Here is a 14673-nt window from a genome sequence, read left to right on the forward strand (position 1 = left end):
AAAGTATAGCATGAAGTTTGATTCTGGAGAACATTTTAGAGCTTAATAAAGTAATTCTTTCTCGTCCAAAAACAGAGCAATGAGAATCATATTGATTGCTCCAAGCGCAGATATACCCATGAACAATATTGTTTCTAAAAGCAGTACCATCTTACAATTCATCACCCTTCCAAAGACAAAATTAACATTTTCTCAATTAAAAAACTAAAAAGAAAAAAAGAAAAAAAGAAAACCAAACACTCTTAGAGGAAGGCAATGACGTAGATTACAGACACAAAAGAGATAGAACAAAGAGGCGATAATAGCCTAACAAGGTCAACACTTGTCTAGATCCCTTAGATAAAAATTTCCAAAATTTTTAACCAAAATTATAATTATTGCCCAGATATACGAGAAAAAAATAAGATAATAAAAAAATTAAAAAAGTAGTAGAAAATTAGCGGTCTATTCGTTAAAATTATAATAAAATGCAGTCACACGACAAGATGGATCTTTCCATGCATTTAATTACTAGTTTTACTATACATATATATATTACATTAATTGCATAATTTGCTTTTATTATCAAGTATAATTAAAATGTTATTAGTTTTCTTAATTTATTAATTCCGGTAAATTAACAAATAAAAATAAAGAATGGGAAACGAGAATGAGAAGCCAATCTTTGTTAACAACTAGGAACAGAGTTTAATTGCACTAACTAACCATAATAATAACTTAGATTAAAATGTTTTACTACTGGAAGATTCTAGAATGAACTTGACACACTCAGATAGATGGAACGTTCTTCTAGACGATTAAAGAGTCTTTTCTTTGTAAGTTAAAAAAAAAAACAACAAAAAATGCATTTAGTTTTCTGCATATTCGTCTTTCAAGTTCAATGCACTTTAAGGTTTTTACCAATATTAAATTGATTCCATCCTTTGAATTGCTTGCTTGATTTAGGAAGCTGTGCAAAATTTAATATATTCTTCCACCATCTTCCATGTTAATTTATTCTTATTTTTTTCCAAAATAATGGAAAATGCCCTAAATTTGTGAAATAGGTGGAAGCCAAGTGGGTAGGTACCAAGTGTCTGGTATCTAGGGTGGAACTATCCCAAAAATTTGTACTGCAAATTTCTTAGTTTACCCAAATGACAAAACAACTTTGTGGGTAGTTGCTTTCTCTCGGATTTTGTTTTTTTTAAAAAAAACTGTAATCCAAGCTAATTCGGACGAATTTTTTGGATTAAATTGGCTGAGATGTCTTCTGCAGCAATCACAAGTTATTGCAGTATAAATAATGACGAATTTTCCGGCAGATAAAATCTACTTTGCTACTCGTACGTATTTCAGATGCATCGATTTCGAGGATGGAAAAAAATACATTTTATTCTTTTTCATAGCCCAAACTTTCTAATATCGAATTCTACATTTAAAAAACTATTGTAATAAGCCTAGAGTGAGTAGGTAAAGTAAAGTAAAGAAATCGCCTATCCTTTCAGACAGGGCTTAACGTACAACTACCAATTAGGTGTCGTGGACGGAGGCGACTAGCAAACATACTTTACTACAAAGTTCTAATATTACCCATTAAATAAAATCCAAGGCCTCTAGACTGGGAATCGAACCCACTAAACCAACAATACATCTTAGCTTTGCGGGTCTAGCCTATAACCGCCTAACATACTTTACTACAAAGTTCTAATATTACCCATTAAATAAAATCAAAGGCCTAGATTGGGAATCGAACCCACTAAACCAACAATACATCTCAGCATTGCGGGTCTAGCATATAACCGCCTAACTTACTTTACTATAAATTTCTCATATTAACCATTAAAGGTATAGTCTGGGAATATAGCCTAGTACCGCAATACATCTCAGCATTGCGGGTCTAGCCTATAACCGCCTAACATACCTTACTATAAATTTCCCATATTAACCATTAAATAAAATCCAAGGCCTAGAGACCGAGAATCGGACCCACTAAACCAACAACACACATTGTTTTCACGGGTCTAGCCTACAGTTTAAAGGAAAAATCAATTAACCCAGAAAAACGCCGCACCAAAAAAATTGATAGGCAATCAGGATGAGAAGGACTTCATGAAGTTAAAAAAATAAAATAAAATAAAATAAATCGTTACGCGTCATTAAGGAGAATCTCTCGCAAAATTTGAAAAAAAAAGAAAAGACCACATCAATAATATCTCACTTCCTGTAGAATTGATTCTGTTTAAATCCTACCAATTGGAAGTAGCCATAGAACTAAAACGGAATTCCATGTACCATCCTTTTGCCATTACGATTCATGTTTTTTATTAGACTTCCTGCTAACGCAAATACTCACAAACACAGAAGACAACATACGAAACATTTTTTTCAACTTCAGAGGACCTAAAAACGGGAAAATTTACTATTGAACACACCAATTCGCCCATTTTTGCACGATTAAGCTTCCAATTAAGTATTATAAAAGTAAAGTGTTGTAAAAATGTAAAAAAAAAATAAAAAAATAAACAAAAAAGTGCATAATTATTCGGTTTATCATTATGACAGTACTTAGAGATATTACTTAAGTATATACTTACGAGGGGTAAATGGCCCGTTATTAAGTGGAAGATGATAAGATCATAGATGGCACTACATATGTTTTGTGGTAGGTCAGTGTTTTGGCAGAGCGTAAAAAGTATATATGCTGCTCTCAGTTGGCCAAATGAATCGGCCTTGCTTTTTCAGAAAACGCAGCGTAAAACCTGGGGCCCATTATTCTCTAATTACAGAGTCGAAGTTCTTTTCACTTCGTTATTTATTTTTTTTTACAGAACAATCTGTCTGCCAATTCATTATACAAAAACAAAAAGTTGTTATTTTACATACGTTTCTCCTCGCCCCTTTATCTTTTCTTGTATTAGGCGTAAAAATATATTAGCAAGTTTCAGTTAAAAAATAAATTAAAAGTTGATGTTTCCACCGTTTATTCTTGTCTCTTTCAGTAATTTAGAAGCTTCGTTAAGAATTTCAATTAAATTTGACAAATTATTAACAGCGCAAAACGTAGATGGACGACTGACAACTGACTCTAATGAGAGGATCTTAAATAAATTCGTTACGTAGAGAAGTGAACATGTTAAGGGGACTGAGATTTTATTTTAATTTCTGATTCAATATCAGATCAATTTCCGGTCTTATACACTTCCTGAAGGCGCCACGGTAGCCGAGCGGTTAGTGGCGAGACCTGTAAAGCCTAATATGTACTGGGTTCGATTCCCCTGGTCTAGGACTTGGATTTTTATTTAATGGTTAATAAAAGAAATTTACAGTAAAGTATGTTTGTTAGTCGCCTCCGTCCACGAAACCCTAATTAGTAGTTGGAAGTTAAGCCCCCGCCTGAAAAAATAGGCGATTACTTCACTTTACTTACTTTACACTTCCTGGATCCGTTTAAAGGTACAATTTAAGTCATATTTGATCATTTCTATCCGATATTATCTCCGCAGTAAAATAAGAACATGATGCATCAATGTTCATCATTATTTCATGCTGTAAGCAAGGTAATAGTATTAATAATAAACCCTCAAAGCAATTTATATATATAAAAATAAACTACCTGGAGAAGATGAATAATCTCAACGGAAACAAAACATGTAAGTACCACTCAATGTATCCAAACAAAATATTTGCATAGTTTATAAAAACTTATATTACATTTGCTTTAATATAAGGCGGCCTTATAGACAGAAAAGAGATCTAAGTAGTTACTATAGTTATAGTTAGACCGAGAATAGTGATAAAATTAATTTTTTTCTAAGAAACTAGCGCTATCCTCTTTCTTCCTTTGCTTTCCTCTTCGCGACAGAGACGAGCAAAAGTCTTCTTGTCTTTAGCTAAAAAGAAGTCTTTTATTATTCTTCTTGAGTTATTGTCTTATTACGTTTACAGTTGAACGGATAGAAACTGAGGACATTATTTCATATCCATGTCCTATACGTCACAGGAAGTTTAATTCTCTTCTATCTTGAAACGTTTTCCTGTTTCCTGTAAAGTTTCTTTTTACATCAGTGTGTTATATATTTGCTTGATCCGAGGCCTAAAAATTTATTTATTTTTAAAATTAGCTAATCCGTGGTGATTGGCCAGAAAGGCTATTGAAGTGCGAATCCCTGTAGGTCTATTTTGGGTATACACTCAGTACTGTTTGTTTAGTAAGTCCTGTTGAAGGGCTACAAGGGCGAACAATGGAGACATTTGAGTTTCTCTTTTAGGTCATCCTAGTTCTTTACTTAAGATACGTGCAGAACCGTTTCCATTTCTCTTTTACTCAAGTTTCTTCAGTCTCGGCGAGACTGGGGTGGGAAAGGCTCTAGTTTGGACAATGCCTGTAGGAAATTTAATTTTTTAAGGGAATAAGCTTCTTCGAGTCTGGACTTCTACTCACCACTCATAAGATAGGCGGTTCAGCGGGAGGGAAAAAGGTCGATGTTAATATCATTACACCCTTATAAAAGTTGGGCACTATATCAGGTCAAGGATGCAGTTAGTTTTCTTTTAATTTCATTTTAATTAAGCTTTTCTTTTTAACTTAGGCGCCACGGTAGCCGAGCGGTTAGAGGCGAGACCTGCGAAGCTAATATGTATTGTTGGTTTAGTGGGTTCGATGCCCGGGGTCTAGGCCTTGGATTTTATTTAATGGTTAATAAAAGAAGTTTACAGTAAAGTATGTTTGCTAGTCGCCTCCGTCCACGACACCTAATTGGTAGTTGGACGTAAAGCCCCGCCTGAAATTATTGGCATTACTTTACTTTTACTTTTTTTTTCTTTTTAACTTTATCTGATTAATAGCTTTTATCGCGCTATTTACCCGCATATAAATTTAAAATAAAGACAAAAAATGATTAATTTTTAATATTTAATCAATTAAAATGGTTTCATTTGCAAAAAAATAAAAACTTACCTTATAAATTTCTTATTTCATTACTTCTGCAATCTGCAGCATCTGAAAGAAAATAAATTAATTAATATGTATAATGTAATCATGCATATATTTAAAGTTTGCATTTCATGGGATAACTGAGGAAAAGGTAGATCTCGTGAATTGGGTAGCATTTTGATGGACTAGTTTTTGAGTTAGGGACGCCTATGACAAATGTAAAGGATCTTTTAGATAGTCTCTCTCTCTAGTACTAGCGTCTGATATGAAGATTTCCGGAGCTTCTAGACTGAAGAAGGGGTAGTAACTTAGAGCCAGGATAACAACATTCTAGTCTTTTCTTTTCAAGGCTTACTCAGCACAGCTCCAACAGGTCACGTGATTAACGCAGGTGGAGACTTGGAGACCAGTATGCGGGTTCAAGACGACTTAATCTTATAGGGCACGATAGGGCTCTAGCAAAACCCCTATCAAAATGGTAAAAACGCTGTAGATATAGTAGCCCTTATCTTATATCCTGATTAATTTGTTCGAGCCTTTGACACTTGGAATCATTTAAGGATTTAATAAATTTTTATAAAGCGGGGGAAAAACAAGAAAAGTTTTTTATTGAGCGTCTGTGACGTCAGTTGCCGAAGAAATGGCCACTCACATCCTGTCTAATTGGCTAGTTTCTAATTTTGAGACTTTTCACCCCTGGAAAACTCTTAGATTCAGTAAAAAACGACTGCTTTAGGACAACCCTAGACTATTTTCCACTCTAGAACTACAACAAAGTCAGCACAATAACTCTATTTTGGCTGTGATGTGCTTGAACGTAAAGTCTCCGTTTTACCGTCTAATACGACAATATCTACGATTTCATCTGTAAAGACTTAATCAAGTAAGTTTAATTAACAAAAATTCTGTAGTACTTCTTGGAGGGCAGCCAAGAATGCACTACTTGGTGCACTTTATAACTCCTTCACGACTTCCTTGGTGAAGGAGCCATTGGAATAATAAGTACCTATAACTTAGGGACTTCAATAATACCCAATTAATATTTAAAATAATGAATAAGAACAAAGAATTGAAAACAATACTTGAGAATAAATTCTGCACAAACAATTACTCCTTAGATAATTGTTGTCAAACTCAACTAAAAAACCAGCCGGATATTATTATGATTAAGTACTGATTATAGAAACATCATTTATCGCATGATGGAAGAAATTAGCGAAGAAGGCGTCTAAAAGAATGTGACCATGATTAAATATACAGCATCCATCTTATTTAATCACATCAAGGTTAGACTGTTGTCAAAACCTTCATTTTATTAGTTAGGAGGAGAGGAGAAAAATACTCGTATGATATTCATGCCCATCATAATATCATTTGAAATTTTATTCTCCATGTTTGTCTAGGGACAAAAACAAATGGCGAATACTACACTGGGGGTCTTGTAAAACTATAAAATAAATTTCCAATCAAAGAGATGTTTACAGGTAGAGTAAACATGCAGTAGGTGCATTCCATTGCATATTGCACGGCCAACTTATTTGTGTAGCTTGTAGAAATCTAACAGAGACTTTTATAAGTAATATATATTATATAAAAGGGTACATTTAGGGGTCACGATAGCCAAGAGGTTAGAGGCGAGGTCAAAGAAGACCGAGGTGCCATCCAGTTTGATGGTTAAAGGGTTGCACAAACTGCAACCACACTTCCCGTGCGTCGATTACGCTGATTAGTGGCAGAATCCTGCTGAACCTGAGGCACCCCTGTGATTGGATGAGAAAGCAGTAAATCAGTTGTGGAAGCTGGACGCTAATGATCATTGCAATTGATGCGCCCATAAAAAAAGAGAAAAACTTCCAGATGGTTTTTTTTTAGAAAGAATAAAAAGGATAGATACTTTTTAAATTCAAGCTGAATGTCATAACAAGAACAGAGCATTAAATCTAAACCACATTTCAATACGGAAACATTGTCTTTAAGCATTAGATAAATGGCAAAGTAAATAAATATGCAAGTAGGCGAAATCAGGGAGAAATACAATAACTCACTAGTGACATGGCCAATACTAGACTTCGGCCCCCAGAGTGTGCGCGTTAAAACGGTAAAAATAAATAAAATAACTACAAAACCGTGTGCCCTACAGTTTCCATATAGAAATATTCCAGATGGAGAAATTAGAAGGTGGCGGCGCCCTGGAATATGTTGTTCCGCGTCTTGTTTACGAGGGCGTCAATAAGAAGGTGTGTGTGTGTCTGTGTGGTGGTGGTGGTGGTGGAAATGGAATCTCTTGAGAAAAAAAAAGAGAGTAACACAGAATATCGGAGGAGTTTATTATTGGAACGAGGAGTGGTTGAAGCCAGTTCTTGGTTTTTATAAACTGGGCCGGCCGTTGTCACCCTGGCCCGATGTGCGTACGTTCACCGTGGTGTTTATGTTCTTTAAGCTTTCTCTTAAAGGCTGGCTGTAAATGCAGTTTTTGTAATCTTAAAGAGTGGTGGGTTGGTACAAGAGGGTACAGTTAGACACACAGACTGGTGAAACTGCATACAACAATCTCTTGGCTGCTTTGCTTGTTGTTGTTGTTGTTAATCTCTTTTTTTTTAGTGCTAAAAGCGTAGGCGGGTGAAACCGCTGTAGCTTTCACTCGGGGAGAGATCTCCTAAGGTCGTTCGCTGAAGAGAGAGAATCGTTCCGAGTTCAGAAAGCAGGCTAGCTCTTTAAAAAAAAAAAATAATAAAAATACTACCTCTCCCTTCCAACAATTATGTGCAAGACATAATTTTTGCTTGGCACCTAACCCACTTACCCGGATCTCCCACTTACTAACATGCGCGCGCGCGTGCACCAATGCACCAAATATGCAATTTTAAAGACACCTACGTCATGCCAGCTCCATCTAATAAACTCTTTATTCTCAAAATAAAATATAATAAGAAACACTTTCTTATACATATACTAAACGCCATTACTGTATTCTGTACAATCACGTTCTTGTAAAAAAGTCTCCTATCACCTCGCTTATCCGAGAGTCATCTGTTTTCTTGAGTCTTAATTTGGGTGCGGAGAAACCGTTATTCAGCCCTTCATAACTTAAATTCAAATTTCAAAAATATTTCCTTCAAGAGAAAACTTTTGAAGCCCCATTTTGAACCTCCTTATTTGGGTCAGAGATATCAGCAAAGAGATATTCCTCGTCACAGGATGTCAAAATGGAAATTGAACACAAATTCACTAATTATAAGGCTAACCGAAGAGAAAAAAAAAGAACTGAATTTGGTATTTCTTAATTTTAAAGGTAAAATCTCTCGATCTATAGACGTGAAGTTCAAATTTATATTTAAAAAAAACACATTGGGAGCCTCCAAGCTGGATTTCTGGAGATCATGATCATAGACACTTCCAGCTGCAAAGTAGGCCTAATGTAAGAGTCTCAAAATAAGATACAGGAAGGAAAAGAAGAGATTAAAAAATTAGAAAAATAAGGATAAGTTTGCTCTTTAAAAAACAACTTAATCCCATCAGAAAAAGGCTGCATCATACCCATATACCCTACTTTATTGGGGCCCTTAAGGAGCTGGATATATCCTAGAACCTTACGTTCTAAGATAAGAAAATATCCTCCACAGGAAGCTGTCAACTTCAGTTTTGCACTATTTCTGGAAATGTTAACGATGATTGATTGGCCAAAAAGGCTCTTACCCGAAGAACGAAGAAAGACAGGAAGTCTGAGAAAAACAAAAAGTTGATACAGAGAGGACGTAAGAAAGTAGATGCAAGACATAAAGAGAGGATTTGGCTGGACGATAGTAAAAATTTTGAAGGAACATTATTTTTGAGAAGAGGCACATGAGTTTATATCCTAAAATTCAATATTAATTGATTGGTTATTATTTAATTAATGAATTAAAAAAGAATATAATAAAAGAAACCGTTAAAGGAGAAAATTGACATGGCGGTTATGTTTTAATGGTCGAACCAAATGAAAACAACTTTCCCTACAGGTTTGTCGCTCGTTCGCCTTCAGTTCGCTTTGAACGAACATAGTTCTGACTTTTATCAGATGCGCGCAAGAAGTTGGATAACCATTTCTTTTCTTGCCATATTTTGATTTCTTTTGATTACTTTTTATTGATTAGAGTTATTGTTTTTACAATCATCCCTTCTAGAATAATGTATAAGGGCCCAAAATGAGACAAGAAGTAATTTTAGGCAATATTAGGTCATAGTTTCAGCGAGGGGTGGCCAATAAGCATTCTTACGTCATCACATCACCCTATCAAGCTAAATCGGTCTGCTTAAACTTGAGTGAAGCTTTCGAGTCCATCAGCTTCTTCTTCTTAGATGAGCTGAACTGTACGAACGCGTTGGCTATTTCCACTTCATACTGACAAAACCCAATTCAGATCCTCTTCAAGCAAGGGCTAGTCAGCTTTTCATGTCTGTCTCAGGCCAATTGGTTCTCAGCTGACCATCCCTCTAATAACTAAAGGAATTCTCTCTAGCCTCGTGATCTTCCACCACTTCATGCTCTGCTGAAAATGCTCACAGCCCAAGGTGGAGTAAATCGAACGTTCACGTTTACGCATTTGCGCAGTAATGCTTGGGCAACCCAAGAAAAATAACTATAGCCAATAATAATTATTATTGAGATTAGCTCCACAAAACTAATTAGCTTAAACGATGCGAGAAGATATCAAAACGAGGCTAGTCGGAAGCTTCAAAACAGACGTGTACTTTCCTTACAGAATCGCTTAACTTTTTAAGCTCAAAAATAAACTTAATTTAGACCATTAGTAGTGAGTGACTTAAGTACATCACAATCATGTTGATTATTTTTTTTTAAGTACGCGATTCTGTCCTGTGAACTTAAACTCTCAGCGCCTGCAAAGGCTGTTCATGACCCTAGTACCTTGCTAGGTTTTTTTTTTAAAAAAAATACTTGTCTTCTGGGTATACACAACTTAAAAGACTTTGAAAAAAGAGTTGTCAAATATTATTTAAAAACAGGAGAAGACTGTAGTATCAGATGTAGAGGAATGCCATACTTTTATTCAGGCAGGCTTTAACCCGTTCATTTTTTAAATTAAATAAAAATCCAAGACTTACAGAGTCCGGGAATCGAACCTACTAAACCAACAATACACCCGAGCTTTGCGGGTCTAGTCTCTCTAACCGCTCGGCTATCGTGGCACCGCTATGTAAGGTACTTTATCCTTTTATATTATTATTTAAATAATTCTTTTCAGAGACATTCAAACAGTCAAGACCTCTCTTCAATGTTCAGCACCATCAGAAAGTAAATTAACACCAAACATGCACCATCAAGAAACACACCCAATCAAGGTCAAACTACATTATTTCAAAGTTTTTTTATCCCCTCCCCTTGGAGCCTTTATAATACTTGCAGTAAAATTAAGGGCTATAAAAAATAATTCACAAAAAAATACATATAATAAAATCTAATAAAGTTATAAATAAATGTTAAATGATTCACACTAAGTATATATGTATATGTATATAATTCTTTTGAACATGACCTTGGCATTAAGTCAATAAAAGAAGGGCGTTAAACTCGTATGTAATTGCTTGCAAGTGGAATACGCAAAATAAAATAAATAATTCTTAAAAAAAAAACAAAAAAGACTAATGAAAGTAAAGACAAAAAAGAAGAACCTCGATGGTTTTTGTGTCTTTATTTTCTTAACCACCTCCTCGGTGATTATATGCCCATAGTAAACAAGTGTTGAATATTTTAAATTTAAATATATTTCCAATATAATTACTATACCAACAATTTACTGATCGCATACAAATAAAAATTTACATCTGCATCTGTCTTTTTGTTCGTTTTTTAAACTGGGCATATAACATTTCATCTCCAATGGATGTCATATCTTATTTTTTGGTTTTATTTTTATTTTTACCCACGTCTTATCCTATAGGAATTCGCCGAAAATGCAAGTTTTGTTCCTCTATTGAGCATGAACAAAGTAAAATCTCCAAGTTACATGGATAATTCAAAATTACACACACACACACACACACACACACACACACACACAAAGGAGAAGAATCTCAGAGTGTTCAAATTTTGGTATTTGTACGAGGGTCGTTTGAAAAGTCCGTGCAAAGTCAGAGAGATAGCACTACTGGCGCGTATCGAGGTTATGTTTAGTTAGTAGCATCTCTTGGAAGAACACACACCAAGTTTCAGCCAGATCGGTCTATTTCTTTGTGTTTGGCATTCGTTTGAATCGAGGAAGTCGAGTGATTTTCAAAAAATGGACGAAAAAGAATTTCGTGTGTTGATTAAACACTACTTTATGAAAGGCAAAACGCCTCAGGAGACTAAAGAGAAGCTGGATAAACATTATGGTGACTCTGCACCTTCGATTAGAACAGTTTATAAGTGGTTTCAAAATTTTCGGAGTGGCCATATGGGCACGAGTGACGCTGAACGATCTGGACGCCCTGTTGAGGTTACTACTCCAGAAATCATTGATAAAATCCATGATATGGTGATGGATGACAGAAGAGTGAAGGTGCGTGAGATTGCTAGTGCTGTGGGCATCTCGAATGAACGGGTACACAATATTTTGCATCAACATTTGGACATGAAAAAGCTATCCGCAAGATGGGTGCCGCGATTGCTCACGCTTGACCAAAAACCAAATCGTGTGAAGTGTTGCAAGGACGGTTTGCAGCTGTTCCAGAATAATCCGCAGGACTTTAAGCGTCGTTTCGTCACTGTGGATGAAACATGGATACATCACTACACTCCTGAGACCAAAGAACAATCTAAACAATGGGTTACCAAGGGGGAATCTCCGCCAAAAAAGGCGAAGACCGTTCCTTCGGCCGGTTCCTTGGGATTCGCAAGGAATAATCCTCATGGACTATCTGGAAAAGGGTAAAACTATTACAGGTGCATATTATTCATCGTTATTGGACCGTTTGAAAACCGAGCTGCAAGAAAAACGCCCACGATTGGCCCACAAAAAAGTCCTTTTCCATCACGACAACGCACCAGCTCGCACCTCAGCAGTTGTGGTCGCAAAATTAATGGAAATAGGGTTCCAACTCGTTTCACATCCCCCCTATTCTCCAGACTTGGCTCCCTCGGACTACTATTTGTTCCCCAATATGAAGAAATGGCTGGCGGGAAAAAGATTTTATTCAAACGAGGTGGTGATTGCAGAAACGAATGGCTATTTTTCAGACTTGGACAAATCCTATTATTCGGAAGGGATCAACAAACTAGAGCAGCGTTGGACGAAGTGTATAAGCCTAAAAGGAGACTATGTTGAAAAATAAATAAGGTTTACCCCCAAAAATTAAGTAGTTTTTATTTTTGCACGGACTTTTCAAACGACCCTCGTATTAAGTGCTACTAAGTGACAATGGCGTTGAAGATCTAGTAAAACCGAAAGTACCAATTACTGCATAGATTTTCATAATTTTGACCACTGTTCCCCCCCCCCTAAGATTGTATCTTTAACAAGGAAAAGCTATAGTAGTGAAGAAAACTATTTTTCACTACTAATTTTAAATTTACAGGAAATTTAATTACGTAAGTTGCGATGAGGGAAAGTAGTATAAGTGATTCAACTATATAATATATTTTAACTGAACTAGACATTAAAAATGAATAATTAAATTCAATCATGGCCCAGTTTTATGACAACCTGATCTCTCGAGTCAATATTTAGATGGAAAAAATAAATAAGTCCAATACATCATTCTTTAAGTAAATATATATTTAAGCCTTTATCTTTATTTTTCAAATAAAAAATTAAGTCATTTTATTTGTTCAGATCATATGTTGTTAGCTTGGTTTCTAAACAAGAACATTTCTGAAAAACTACTCCAAAATGAATCATCTATCTCTGATAATGGACGAAGGTCTAAAACCAGTCAGAAATACAATAAACATGGCTGCCAAGACAGATAAAAAAAATCAGAGACTGATATTCCAAATAACTATTAGTAGTGCCAAGATAGTAACTAAAGTATCAATTAATTTCAAGCTTGAAATCTGAAAGGTGTAGTTTCCTGTGTGAGAACCAGGATACTTTAAGGGGAAGAATGAAGAGGAAATATGGCAGAAATTGAGCTATAGATTACCACAATAACAATTACTTCTAAGGGCGAGAGGAATGAACTCTTGGAGTATCTTGGCGTCACAACGAGTATTCGAATCTAATGGATAAGAAATACTTTACTTATAACTTAATGGTTAAAATAGGTGCCGGGTCATGTAGGGGATTAAGGGGGATGAGACAGCTGATCTACTGGCCCAGGAATGGAGCTAACACTCCTTTCATTGGCCTGGAGCCTGTCCTGAGGATCACTAAGGGAGCGTGAGGCTCTCAGAAATTGGAACTGGAGAGAGAACATGAAAAGAACTGGGTGATGCTTCCTGGGGGTCAAACACGGGAAGAGGGTTATGCCCTTGCTTTGCAAACAAAGAACCAAAGAGACTCTTGTGCTTGGCTAGAAATCAGATCACTCTGGAGTTACAGGCCTATTCACAGGGCACAGCAAATTCAGAAAGCACCTGCATAAGTTAGGGCTTATTAGCTCGGAACCGTTGTGCAGCAGATTGTGCCAGGAAGCAGGAAGAGGAAGAAACGGCCTCTCACCTGTTATTCGAATCGCGTTACGCATTCGAGTGAATGCGCTACAGATATCTTTGGTACCTTGAAGCCAAAGGAGATTATAGCGCAGAAGGAACTGGTAGGAAAAGCCCTCAACCTTCTTAGAAGGGGAGGTTTCATCTACTAGGGTCAAGGGAAGGCACAATAAGCCTCTTGGTGGCTGCGTTGTCGTGGGGCATGTGTACCATCCCGCCTTTTAAAATCTAAATCTATAACCAAAATCTTCCTACAAGCACCCAAAAAATACCCAAGAAGGAAGCAGACTTGTGGATTTATAAAAATCCATAAATTGTAGCTCAAAGCTCAAAAGAACTGCAAGTACCAACTGTACCAGGCGCCTTTCCAGATCAACAGAACATTTAGAAAATTTAAGGGAATCTTTTTGCGTAGCAGTAGATGTAGCTTTACATCCAATTCATGCACGTATAACAAAGAAACCGCAGCATGAATTATCACCAAACTGTATAATATCTTTACCATCCAATACCCAAGACATACTGGGCGTTCCATCATGATTACAAAAAAAATAAAAATGAAGAAATGAAATTGTAGAGATGTGCATTGCAAACAATCCTCCGCCAGATTGAATATAATTCAAAGTTTATTTATGATTCAATCATCAATCAAGTTATTAATAAGAATTAAATGCAACAAGAAAATATAATAATAAAATTAAAAAAAAGGGGCATTGTCCTCTTATGCATCTTTGGGAGCCGCATCAAAATGCTGGGAAGGTTGATAAGCTAACGTGACATGACTGTCTATATCAGGATGTCCTTCAGGAGCAGATCATATGTTCATTCCAACTTCTCCTCTATCCTCTACTGACGAAACAACAGGATCCTCCAATAAGTTTTCTACTTCCAACCTCCTTCAATACGCCATATTTTTTTTTTTTTTGTTATAAAAACTCCTAAAATAAATCAAAAATAGAGCCAATAATGTCCAATACAGCGGCCAATAGCATTAAGCTGAGATTCCCAGCCAATAATTACCATTCTTTCTTTGGAATAACAATAATTATAGAGTATTATTGGACAGCAATAATTTATTGATCATATAAATTTACGGCAACTGTTAGTTTCATTAATTTATTCCTCAGGA

General features: G+C 35.8%; 2 protein-coding genes across 3 annotated transcripts in view; one reads left to right on the forward strand and one right to left on the reverse strand.

Moving 5' to 3' along the window:
- LOC141458393 (uncharacterized) overlaps positions 1-14673 on the reverse strand; it is a 311203-nt gene that overhangs the window by 138586 nt on the left and 157944 nt on the right. For both annotated transcript variants that reach the window (XR_012460915.1, XM_074136305.1), the window contains exon 5: positions 4940-4981. The gene's annotated coding sequence lies outside the window, so the exon portion shown is untranslated. The remainder of the gene's footprint in view (positions 1-4939; positions 4982-14673) is intronic.
- E23 (ABC transporter G family member E23) overlaps positions 1-14673 on the forward strand; it is a 306543-nt gene that overhangs the window by 120181 nt on the left and 171689 nt on the right. The window lies entirely within an intron of this gene.

Source organism: Rhodnius prolixus, unplaced genomic scaffold (genome assembly GCF_049639745.1).
Source record: "Rhodnius prolixus isolate KJV_2025 unplaced genomic scaffold, Rpr scaffold_5, whole genome shotgun sequence".
NCBI lineage: Eukaryota > Metazoa > Arthropoda > Insecta > Hemiptera > Reduviidae > Rhodnius > Rhodnius prolixus.